The 12538-nt window shown below is 41.4% G+C and overlaps 1 long non-coding RNA gene across 1 annotated transcript; it reads left to right on the forward strand.

Moving 5' to 3' along the window:
* The first annotated feature begins 1398 nt into the window (after window positions 1-1398).
* On the forward strand, window positions 1399-3339 carry LOC125533098. The gene is made up of 3 exons (XR_007294188.1): window positions 1399-1648; window positions 2727-2855; window positions 2940-3339. It is a non-coding gene; the product is annotated as an uncharacterized LOC125533098 (long non-coding RNA).
* The last annotated feature ends 9199 nt before the right edge of the window (window positions 3340-12538 follow it).

The raw sequence follows: 12538 nt of genomic DNA on the forward strand, positions 1-12538 counted from the left end.
ACCACATCACCTTCGCAGGAACCCTCTTCCTGGGGGGGCTCGCCGTCAACATCACCAGGGTCATCTCGTCTGATCTTATACCGCAATGCACCACATACCGGACATGCGTTCTGATCCTTGTATGCACCGCGGTAGAGAATGCAGTCATTAGGGCATGCATGTATCTTCTGCACCTCCAATCCTAGAGGGCATACGTCCTTCTTTGCTGCGTATGTACTGTCAGGCAATTCGTTATCCTTTGGAAGCTTCTTCTTCAATATTTTCAGTAGCTTCTGAAATCCTTTGTCAGGCACAGCATTCTCTACCTTCCACTACAGCAATTCCAGTAAGGTACCGAGCTTTGTGTTGCCATCTTTGGAATTGGGGTACAACCCTTTTTTGTGATCCTCTAACATGCGATCGAACTTCAGCTTTTCCTTTTGACTTTCGCATTGCGTCCTTGCATCGACAATGACCCGACGGAGATCATCATCATCGGGCACATCGTCTGGTTCCTCCTGATCTTCAGCAGCTTCACCCGTTGCAGCATCATTGGGCACATCGTCTGGTTCCTCTTGATCTTCACCAGCTCCCCCCGTTGCAGCATCACCGTATTCAGGGGGCACATAGTTGTCATCGTACTCTTCTTCTTCGCCGTCTTCCATCATAACCCCTATTTCTCCGTGCCTTGTCCAAACATTATAGTGTGGCATGAAACCCTCGTAAAGCAGGTGGGTGTGAAGGATTTTCCGGTCAGAGTAAGACTTCGTATTCCCACAATTAGGGCATGGACAACACATAAAATCATTCTGCTTGTTTGCCTCAGCGGCTTCGAGAAATTCATGCACGCCCTTAATGTACTCGGAGGTGTGTCTGTCACCGTACATCCATTGCCGGTTCATCTGCATGCGTTATATCTCTACTATTAAAGGAGAATCGAACGTCGTGATGGTTCGACCTCCTCGATGGTTTGACCTTCTACCCTATCGTACCCCTTCCCCCACCCTTCGTACGTTAAAAAAATCAGGAAAACTACCCACCGCTTCGAAAAAACAGCACAGAGAAAGGAAAGAAAAACAGAGCCCACGACCCACCCACGAACACACGTCCCATCCTCCATCTCCCCTCACCCCAAAGAAAAGAGAAACAGCCCAACCAATCTCTCCGCTCTCGAGAAATTCGCCGCCGCTGCTCCCCTCATCGTCCTCTCCTGGTCGTCGTGGCTGCGGTCCTGGCCGTGGATGTCGCCGCCGGCCCCGCACTCCCATCTGCATGAGGATCATCTATTCTCCGTCTCAATTCCCTCCACCCCCTCGATTCCAATCTAATCTCTCCCGAGAAACTTAACTCGACTCGGCCGTGGCGAAGGTGGCCGACGGCTCGCCATCTGGCTTTCTCGCTGTTGAGTCCTGTTCTGCCTCCGCCCTCCATCCACTTGCTCCAAGACGTCTTCCACGGCCGTCAGCTTCCACGATCTGGGTTTGTGGCAGGCGTGAACTATGCGAGGAGGGTCCGAGGGTGTGCGTCCGTTATGTGAATTCGACGGGTCGTCTTCATCGCAGGCGGCCATGGGGAGGACACATGGGGCGGAGCAGATGGGGTACGAGGACGCGTAGAAGGCAAACAGCTCAGACTTAAGCCCTTTGCCCCCGTCAGGACTCTGTCACAGGTGCGTGCATCTCGATCCTTTCCTTCGTTCTGGTCGGTTAATTAAGTGCCCGTGAGCCAATATTCCTCTTGGCCGGCGCTTTCGGCCGATGGCAAAACGAACACAGAGCAAACCTGGCTTGCCTTGGGATGGACTGAATCAGCTAACAACGTAGATAGCTAGCTTTGCCTTGAGATGGATCCAGTCGATGGATTGATTGATCGACTAGCAGGTGGATTCTGTTGATGGACTAGCTAGCAACACACACGCACACACTGGCATATAATGATATTTGCTGTTTATACTTCTTCAACTCACGTTGATACAACCTAGGAGCTACATGTATCACCTGGCTAGGTAGAGTTACGATTACTGCTCAAAGAAAAGTAGAGTTATGATTTCTATACTACTTGGACAAGCAAATCGTTGGTGAACTCTAACAATCTGTGAGATCTGTGGGCAACCAAAAGAGAGAACTAGCAAGGCTGGTGAGTTCTCTTTCACTATTTTATCTAGATTTATCGTGCTAATTTAAGTAGTTCTAAGCTATCATGTAAATGTAAAATAACTATTTTAAAGGTTATCGATATAATCCATGTTTTGCTTTTCCATTTTTAGCAAATAGAGCGGATTCTGAAATCACATATTTGAATTAGCTTTTGGTCGGTCGACTTGAGGTCAAGCTTGAAAAATGTATAATACCCGACTTGTCGAGAATCATGTTAATAAAGCTGTCATGATATTTTCCCTGCTTCAAAGTGCTCCCTGAGGTATTAGTTAACGGTAGTTTGTATTGATTTTTTGTACAGAATTGGACCATTTGTGCAGGCTTTGGTTCGTGATAGATCGACCTTAAAGTCTTAATGATTACCCTAATACCCTTTCCAACAAGCAACAGTGGGGTTGTTCTGCTCAATCCTGCTATTTTTTTAGTCCATTAATTTGTATGTGTTCTTCGCCTCAGAGATTTTATTAATTTCGGTTGGGTTCTAATTAGAGATGCACATAAATAACTTTGTTCTGGTTTTCATAAAAGTAATATGGCACACACCTAGAAGGTTATTAAGTTGGGTTTTCTTGACACCATTTTCTATTGCAGGCTACTGAATATATACAGTTCTTGCAAGAGAACGAACATAAGTGTATTTGGGTGAGGCACCAGATACAACATCTCACTTTTCGTTTTGGAAATTATCTTTATTTAACTCCAAGAGGTCACCAGCTGAAGGTATGGTACATTCTGATCTTTTTATTTGTCACTAAGCTTGACAACATCTCACCAACTATAGCAGTAATGTGATTCATTCTTTAGGTTGTGTTTGGCAATGGAATAGTAATTTGGCTGCTGAGGTATCAAGGTAAGGACAAAAATATTTCCCATTTTTTTTATTTCTATGGTTGTCATAGTCTATTTTAAGCCCGTATTATTTTTGGTGATTGCGAAATGTATTCAACTGCATGAAGAAATAGAAGATAAATCTTGTTTCAAACTTTGAGTGTATACTGAAGTTACATGAAGCCTTCGGCACTCCTTTTTAGTTATTGCTGATTTAGTTCAAGTACTAAATCAACGACAACTAATATCGAACAGAGGGAGTATATTATGACCTCCTCTTAACTTGCCGTTAGTAACAAACATGATAGTACCAAAATTAGTTCTAGGAGGATAGTACTAAAACTCTCGTGCCATTGAAAAACTGTTGAGAAATTTTAATTTATTTCATAGTGCAGGAGGAAAAAGTTTACCCCGGGAAGAGCCCTCCGAGAACAATTGTTTTGGACTTTTGTGGTACTCTCAAGTGAGATGTCTTTTGTGGTCTTGCTAATATAGATAAACCATAACCATATTTTATATGATTCTCAACATCCTTGGAGCGAAAGATAGTAACTGCATAATGAAGTTTAAATCATATTCATATGTTTGTTTCAGTGATGAGTTTTTCTTTTGTTTGCTTCTTTGACCAGTTTGTAACCAGTCTTCTGGTTCAGAGTAACTGAAAGTTGATGTGTAATATTAGGGCTTTGATTGCAGTGTATCAAATGGGCTAATTTTTATATTTGACTCATCACATATAAAATTTGTATTTTTTTAAATCAGGAACAAATATAGTTTAAGTATTTTGAAGTGAGATGTGCTTTTTCAGTTGTTTGCCACATGGTTTGTTTCAGGATGAGATAATGAATTGGTAAAAATCACTTTCCTTTGTTGGTACCAATACCAATGCCACCAAGTGCAGTCATATTGACAACAGTCAAATAGCCTTGCAGAATGGACAATGTTCAAAGATAGCAAGCATTATGTCGTGTCTAGATATGAGTGGAAAACATGCTACGGGTGTACTGCTACTACACCAGCCCAAGTACTTATGTACAGTTCCTCCTGAATTCAGACACTAAGAAGCTAAGCTTTTGCAAATGAATCTACTTATCCAAGAGGCTGGCAATGAGATCAGATGTTCAATAACTAGAGGAGCAACACTCGATCGACAGGAAACTATGAGCATGCATATAATCAAGTTTGCCGGTTCTACATTTTAAACCTTAGCCAACTACTCCCTCCGTCCGGCTTTATTAGGCCTCTTAGCATCACAAGTATGTCCCTTTTTATAAGGCCTCGCTTTGGAAAGGTGCATGCATGCAACCATTTCATTGGTTGCATTGAAAGCCATTGTTGTTGGTGCCATGGTTGGAAAATTAATACACTTCATGTGTGCTTTTTCATTGGCTGCATGCATGTGAGAGAGTGCATTGGGAGTGGAATGAAAAAATTAATGTGAGCAAATTACTATGTCTCTTGGTCTAAGAGAAGTTGTCTTTAGGCCTAATAAACCCGGACGGAGGGAGTACCTACTTTCTAATTTTCTTGCATGCAGCGAATTGACTTCCCAAAGAACTACATGGAAGGGATATATGTTTGATTTGTTTTGAATTGATTGCAAGAAATTCATGTATGGCACATACAACTCTATTCTCAAAACATATATGAATGAAAATGTATTTGATTTTTTTTAGCAATGTCTCATGTCTAAGTTTATTGTTCCGTGGCAACGCACGGGCATTCAGCTAGTATAATTAAGTGTGTCAAAAACCATTACAGAACATCATGAATAGATAATTTAGTGACCAAATTAATAGAACACTAGTAGAAAACAGGGCATTTGTCCCGGTTCGTAAGGGCCTTTTGTCCCGGTTCATGAACCGGGACTAAAGGGTTGTTACCAATACCTCCCCCCTTTAGTCCCGGTTCAAACCAGAACCGGGACAGATGGGGCTCCACGTGGCCGCTGCCGGCAGCCCAGGCAGGGGGGCCTTTGGTCCCGATTGATTACATAAACCGGGACCAAAATGCTTCCACGCGTCAGCAGCTGGCTGGAGCTGAGGTTTAGGGGTTTAGGGGGTTATTTTTAGGTTGTTATTAGCTAGCTAATATAGAGAGAAGTGTCCTCTCTTATATCTTCATCCTTGGGATCTTGAGATATATAATAACTCATGCATGCTCGCATCATACATCATCATATATAATAACAAGTCCTACTAATCAAGCATCATCATACAACTTCTACTCGTTATTAATAATAAGTCATACGATCATCATCCTCATAGTCATCGAACCCAACCCTACATAATTGTTCTTAGCACATGATCATCAGTATCAGGTAGGACCTAAACACACTTAAGGTAAAATAGCATAAAACAATATAGACCCTGACTCTCCATTATGAAGAATGGAGATCATCCTGTCTCCAATTCTTGCGCCTCGCTTCCTTTTGCTTCCAAGAAGCTCATTACGACTGTCCATACATTTTTTCCATTCTTTGATTGTCATGTCTCCACTTCTTCTAGAAATCCGTTATGGACAGTTGAGATTCGTAGGATGACCTGGATATATGTTCAAAACATGAAGGCTGCCACCATTCTGATACATCAAATGAGGCACACAATCCTCTGGGATTCTCTGTTGAAAAACATAGTAATAACTTCGTAGTTAGCAATGATGTACTAGTTTTAGAAGTATGCAAAAAGATGCACGGATGTCGTAATAGTAAAAAATCTTACCAGGGTATCTCCATGGTAGTTACCGTAGTTCAACACGTGCACTAGTGGCACGTATTGACCATAATGTTGAGGAGTTCGATTGTAGATATTGTAATTCTCAAGATCATTACAAAATCCAACCAGATGAGTTTTCTCCTTGTAAGTTAACTCAGAGCCATCGGTGTAGTAAGTTCTATCTACCATCTTCTGCACATTCTTTGATACTTCAAAATAAGCTAACAATGGAAATAAGCTGTCAACTATTTTGAAATGAACAATATAAATTAGTTAATAATTAACTATGTTTGAGAAACTCACATAGCGGTAGAACTGGAGGCGTATCAACAAGGACCCAAATGTCCATATTGTCTTGCTCGATTTCAGGATCACCAAGATCCATGGTGACAAGCATACCCTCATCAAAACCATACAATTTGCAAAATGCTTCCCAATTTTTGCAACCAAAATGGATTACGCTCTTAGCATTATACAACTTTACTTCAAAATCCACATCATGATGGGTCCTTAGGTGAATTTTCTTCGTTTCAAAATTTTCATGGTCTTCAAAATCCATCCTCTCCAAGACATAGCGTCTTGCATGGCATGGGATAAACTATACTCGAATTGTAAAAGATGAAAATTACACATTGAAATAGTTGAAGTCATGCTTAATTATGAAAAAAACACTTGTCGTCGTTGCGTACCGTTTCAACTTCGAAGGTCTCCTCGAGCTTAATGCTGAAGCTCCGACCATCGTCCAGGTGAGGCCTATCGCACTAACCTCGATCGTCGTAGCACCAGTCGCACTCCCCCGGGAGAATTCCGTCGTCCGATGATGACATTTCCTATACGTTCATAATTCAAAGACTAAATTAGATCATTATTATTCAACTAATCATATGCATATGCCTTGCATAGTGCTCTCCAATTTGAGCATTCAATAAGAAAAATCAAATCGCAAAATAAAGTAGTATTCAAATTAGGATGCATTCAATTATAAGAAAAACTACATCATCTCCATGTGTCCGTACATCGAATATTATCACTAATACACGTCGAATACTATCATACATATCGCCAGTACAGCTAGAACCGTAGCGCCCGACGGGTATCGGCGCGGGCGGTGGACACCCAAAGGGAAGGAACCATCACAGGATCATAGCTCCAGTGAGATCCCTGAAGAACCTGCCAGGTATTCTCGAACCTGCCCTCCAACGCAACCATGTAGCGACGGACGTGCTGGTCCTCCTCGCTGACACCGTGACGTACCACCTCCGCGGTGTCCGAAAGCCTCGGCACAGTCACTGGCCCACACGACCGCCACTAAACAAGGATCGGGTCGACGACGGGCTGGCTCCTCACCAAGTTATGCCCCCCGGAAGGTAGCGCCTCCCAGTACCACCCCGGCGGAGCCCAGTCCCGGACATGGCCCATCTGGTCAAGCAGGTGTCGTCCTCCGCCGACTCGACGACGAGGATGCGGGATAGGCATCGTCCACGTCGATGCGGGAATAATTGCTTTAACTAAAAAAATAAACTATTTCTATTAATTTTCTTGCTAAAAATAAACTACTTCTATAGTAAAATAAACCAGTTTTATTAAATCAACTAGTTCAACTACTAAGCACTTACTATAAATAGAATAATGTAGTACTTACTAAAAATAAACAAGTTTACCTAGTTCTAACTAAGTCCATTAAACACTTTCTAAGTAGTACTAATTACTAAAAGTTATCGGGGAGGGGGGTATATCGACAACGACATACCCGACAACAAAAATAAGAAGAGGAAGAAGAAGAAAAAAAGAGGAGAAGAAGAAGAAGGAATAATAGAGGAGAAGAAGAAGTAGAAGAAGAAGGAATAATAGAGGAAAAGAAGAAGTTCTTCTTCTTCTCCTCTATTATTCCTTCTTCTTCTTCTTCTCCTCTTTTTTTCTTCTTTTTCATCTTCTTATTTATTTCTCCTGTTATTCCTCTCCTCTTCTTCTAAATATGAACATATACGTAAATTGACAAAGATAATTCTATGAACAAAAAAAATCATAAAAATTCTATACAAAATTACAACAAAAAAAATCATAAAAAATCTATGAACAAAATTACAACAGAAAAAAATCATAAAAAATCTATGAACAAAATAAAAATTCTATGAACAAAATTACAACAAAAAAAATTCATAAAAATTCTATGAACAAATTGACATATTCTTTGCATATATATGAACACACAAACTTTTGCATATGCAACAATAATATCACCAAAAAAATGTATGAACAGTAAAAAATTCTAACTTTTGCATCTAAACTATACATCTAAATTAACTACAACAATTCAATTAACTATACATCTAAACTACGCATCTAAATTAACTACAACAACTCAATTAATTAACTCTACATCCTAAATTACGCATCTAAATTAACTACACACTAAATTAGGAAATTACGCAACGGGCCGGGGCGGCGATCGATGAGGAGGCCGGCGACGGTGAGGGGTGCGGCGACGACGACGGTGAGAGGCGCGGAGATGGCGACGGTGAGGGGGCGCGGCGCGACGGGCGATGAGGAGGCAGGGGGCGCGCGGCGACAGCGACGGTGAGGGGCACGGCGTCGGCGGCGAGGAGGCAGGGGTCACGGGGCGGCGACGCCGTCTGCGGCCGCGCGGGACGGCGGCGGAGGCAAGGGCGACGGCGAGGCGCAGCCTGGCGGCGTCGTCGGGCGGGGAAGAACGAACTGAACCCAAAATTTTCGCAAGTGCTACTTATATAGACGAAGCATTGGTCCCGGTTCGTGACAGAAACCGGGACGAATGCCCCCTTTAGACCCGGTTGGTGGCACCAACCGGGACCAAAGGCCACTTTTCGGCAGCCCAAAGGGCGGGAAGCGGCGGCCTTTGGTGCCACCAACCGGGACCAATGGCCTTGAGCTGGCGCGGTGGTGAGAGTTTAGTCCCACCTCGCTAGTTGAGAGTGACCAGCACCTGTTTATAAGCTCCGCTGCCTCTTCCCTCTTGAACTCCTCTGAAGTGCAGGCTTATGGGCCTAATTGGACACTGTAATGCCTGTGGGCCTACTGGGCCTGCTGCGGGCCTGAATCCTGGCCCATGGTTGGGTTTCTAGTCGTATTCAGGCCGTGCTGGCCCAGTAGGTGGCATTTTTTTTCTTTTTTTCTATTTATATTTTCGTTTCTACTTAGAACTAAATACTCATAGCTTTTTAGTGATTTCTTTTTTCTTTTAGGTCACAAAAATTATAAACTTTCTGTTAGTGCCATTAGCTTTAAAATTTGAATAGTTTAAATTTGAATTTTTTAAAATTTGTGTGAATCACTAGTTTACTAAATTTGTGTGAAAACACTTTGTAGAATAGTTAAAATTGATTTTTGAGTCAATCTTTTTCCTGCTATTTAATAGTAGGTGGCACTTTTTTTTTTGTAGTGATTTCTTTTTTATTTTAGGTCACAAAAATTATAAATTTTCTGTTAGTGCCATTAGCTTCAAAATTTGAATAGTTTAAATTTGAATTTTTTAAAATTTGTGTGAATCACTAGTTTATGAATAACTTTACTCAATTTGGTAATTTTAGTTAGTCATAACAAATATTATAGGCATTTTTTCTTTTTTGCTATTTATTTTTTCATTTCTACTTAGAACTAAATACTTATAGTTTTTTAGTGATTTCTTTTTTATTTTAGGTCACGAAAAATAAAAACTTCTCTGTTAGTGAACATAGATGCACTTATAGAGAAAATTAAACATAAATTCATAATTAATTTCTATTTATGAATTTAGGTCCAATTTCCTCTATAGGTGCATCTATTTTCACTTTGAGAGGAGCTCAACAACGCAGAGAGGGACGGGCTTATAAACAGGTGTGGGCGCCCTTCGGTTGGCGATGTGGGACTAAACTCTGGGCCAACCCTTTAGTCCCGGTTCGTGGCATGAACCGGGACCAATGGTTGTGGGCCAGGAGTCAGGCCTATTGGTCCCGGTTCGTCCCACAAACCGGGACCAAAAGGTCCAGACGAACCGGGACCAATGGCCCACGTGGCCCGGCCGGCCCCCTGGGCTCACGAACCGGGTCCAATGCCCCCATCTGTCCCGGTTCTAGATTGAACCGGGACTAATGGGCTGACCCGGCCTGGACCGTTGCCCCCTTTTCTACTAGTGGAAGTTCATCATCACATTAAAACCAAAGTACATACATAGTTCTCATCTAACAACATATAGCTCTCCAGAGCATCTAATTAATTAAACCATACATTGAAACTATGTAAAACATTTCAATGCGAAAACAAACGCGATCATCATCGCAACCAAGGTAACAATTGATCCAACGGCATAATGATACCAAGCCTCGGTATGAACGGCATCTATCTATCTATCTATCTATCTATCTATACCTATACTAATTACAGATTCCCAATATATTACCACGTTAATTAGTAATTAAGGACCGTTCATCTTTGGTGGGACCGAATTATTACGGTGGAGATCAAGCCATATATATGTAGGACCCAAATCTAATATTCTTTTACTAATTAGATTAGATATGTGCCTGGTTTTTTTAAAAAGAAGCTTTGAGCGGGCACGTTGATTCTCATAAAACACATAAAGTTAGCCACCGGGTATTAAAGCTATAGTTTAGATAAAATAAGCAACCGTGATAGAGTCCTGATAGTATACGGTCCAATTCCAACCAAATATGAAAAAATTGTACACGCACCATCCCTAAGAAAAATATAGATGCACCATTGATCCCTCATGGCTTCATGCGTGTTCTCTTCTCCCTCCTCTAGCCCCTCCTCCTCGGGTCTACCACAGCCCACATCAATCCTCGTATCCCACAGCAGTCCGGCAGCGACGACGAAGCACTGAATCAACCAAACTTTGTCGGATCGATCCACCAGCAGTACATGGCTAACCTCTTGCTTGCACTTGATCGATTCTGCCCCATGCTACCCCACGCAACGCCAAAATACGTACACATATACACCGGTCAGCCAGCAAGAAAATAAACGCATGCATGCAGAGGAGAAATCGCTTTACGGACAAAGGTACATACTTTGCATTTTCTCTATTGCATCATGGGTAGATTAGTATATAAAATATATAAATGACTAATTAAGCTAGCTGCATACATAACCTATGATTACATGTCCGTACATGAACCAAACAAGATGATGTCATGCCTATATGGATCCTGATTAGTAATCCAGTAGCGCAATTTGGAGGATAGAGATTATGATAAGTTCCGCCGGGTATATTCACAAAGTGAACTGGTCGCTACTTGCAGGAAAAGGTGTGCAACATCATCAGTGGATTTACATGTTCATTCAGACATGTAAACATAAATCGGGTTCTACCCTTGCGAAATTGTGAGGAGTTGTGATGCAGTCTGCCAATATCACCTGGTGCATGTTCTAGGAGATATTTCTCCTTTCTACTTGATTCATTATGCGAACATGCTCATAGGTTAGTGATTTTTTTTTTGTATTTAGCTTCTTGAGACTTAAATATAGTTTTTCATGTCCCCAAAACTGTTGCAAAGCTTATATAAGTGGCGATGTAGCTTAGCAAAAAAAGTCTTTCAAATATATACTACCTTCCCTATAAAAAACTGAATTGTCAACTGGGCTGCATACTTTGCCTAATATACGTGTCTCCCTGATGAATACATCAATCATCTTAGCTGTACTAATTAGCTAGCGAGGCCATGGATCCGTCTAGCTGGTTAGACTACGTACTATTTTCTCCAGCCAAAAGCATTATCCGGCAAGGTGATAGTGTATTGCATGCAGTTCACATATGCCCAGAAAGAACTTGGCCAGTTTAACAGACTAGATCCGGGCTGTGCCAACACCCAATGCCATTTATTCAAGTTCAGCCTCTCCATGATGTTTGTGTACATCGCTTGGGAAGAGAGTATCCTGATGTGGTGGGCACTAATAAGTATTTGTCTATGTATGTCACCCAAGCTAACAGCGATTGATTTATTGTTGGCTTGAGTGACCCATGAGTGACTAGCTATGTGCTTAACAAAGTCTAGATGATTCCGTTTGATCAATGAAAGGTAAACATATCCCCATCTTCAACGAATTCTTTTCAATACCAGATTTATGTGATATTTGTCTAAATAGCAAACAGTCAAATTATTGTATGTTTTTCTATACAGGAACCGTTTTCCCTTTTTACCAATTGGTCAGGACTCAAGAGTTTGCAGGCACGTTTATCTTATTGTTTCTAAAACGAGAAAAATGGTTCTACAAACAGGGATAATTCCGTAGGACATATACCTTGAAAGCATTATTTAAAAATAAAAATCCTTTCCCTTTCAACCACCCAGACATATTGTCTAATATTAGCCACACACCATGAGAAAATATTTGTCATTTATACAGAGCCAGTGAGTATCATTTTGCTTGCTGAGATGATAGATTTGATCTTTTTTGTAATAAAATGAGCAATTTTGATACATATATTTCTAAAAAACTGAGATAACACTTGAGCTACGATAGAAGAAAAATAATGAATTCATAAGATTGTTGAGATTTATTTGTCTACTAATCAATTTCCAGTATGTGACGATTAGTTGTTTAATGAATTAACTACGATATCATTGTGGATTGTGCGATGTGTCATTGATCGTATGCCGTAGCATAAATAGGGTACAAAGGGCAAGGATATCTCAACCGTATCCTCTATACAAGGGAAGGATCGGGAGATATCCGTAGACTAGGAAAACAAATAAAAGAGAATCCTAGCTGCCTAATACGTACGATCATGAGTATCTCAACACCACCCCCCCTCCCCCGCAGTCGATACGTCGCTGGTGACGACTCCTCGAAGGTAGACGTCGGTAACCCCTTGGTCATAACATC

This window comes from Triticum urartu, chromosome 1 (genome assembly GCF_003073215.2).
Source record: "Triticum urartu cultivar G1812 chromosome 1, Tu2.1, whole genome shotgun sequence".
NCBI lineage: Eukaryota > Viridiplantae > Streptophyta > Magnoliopsida > Poales > Poaceae > Triticum > Triticum urartu.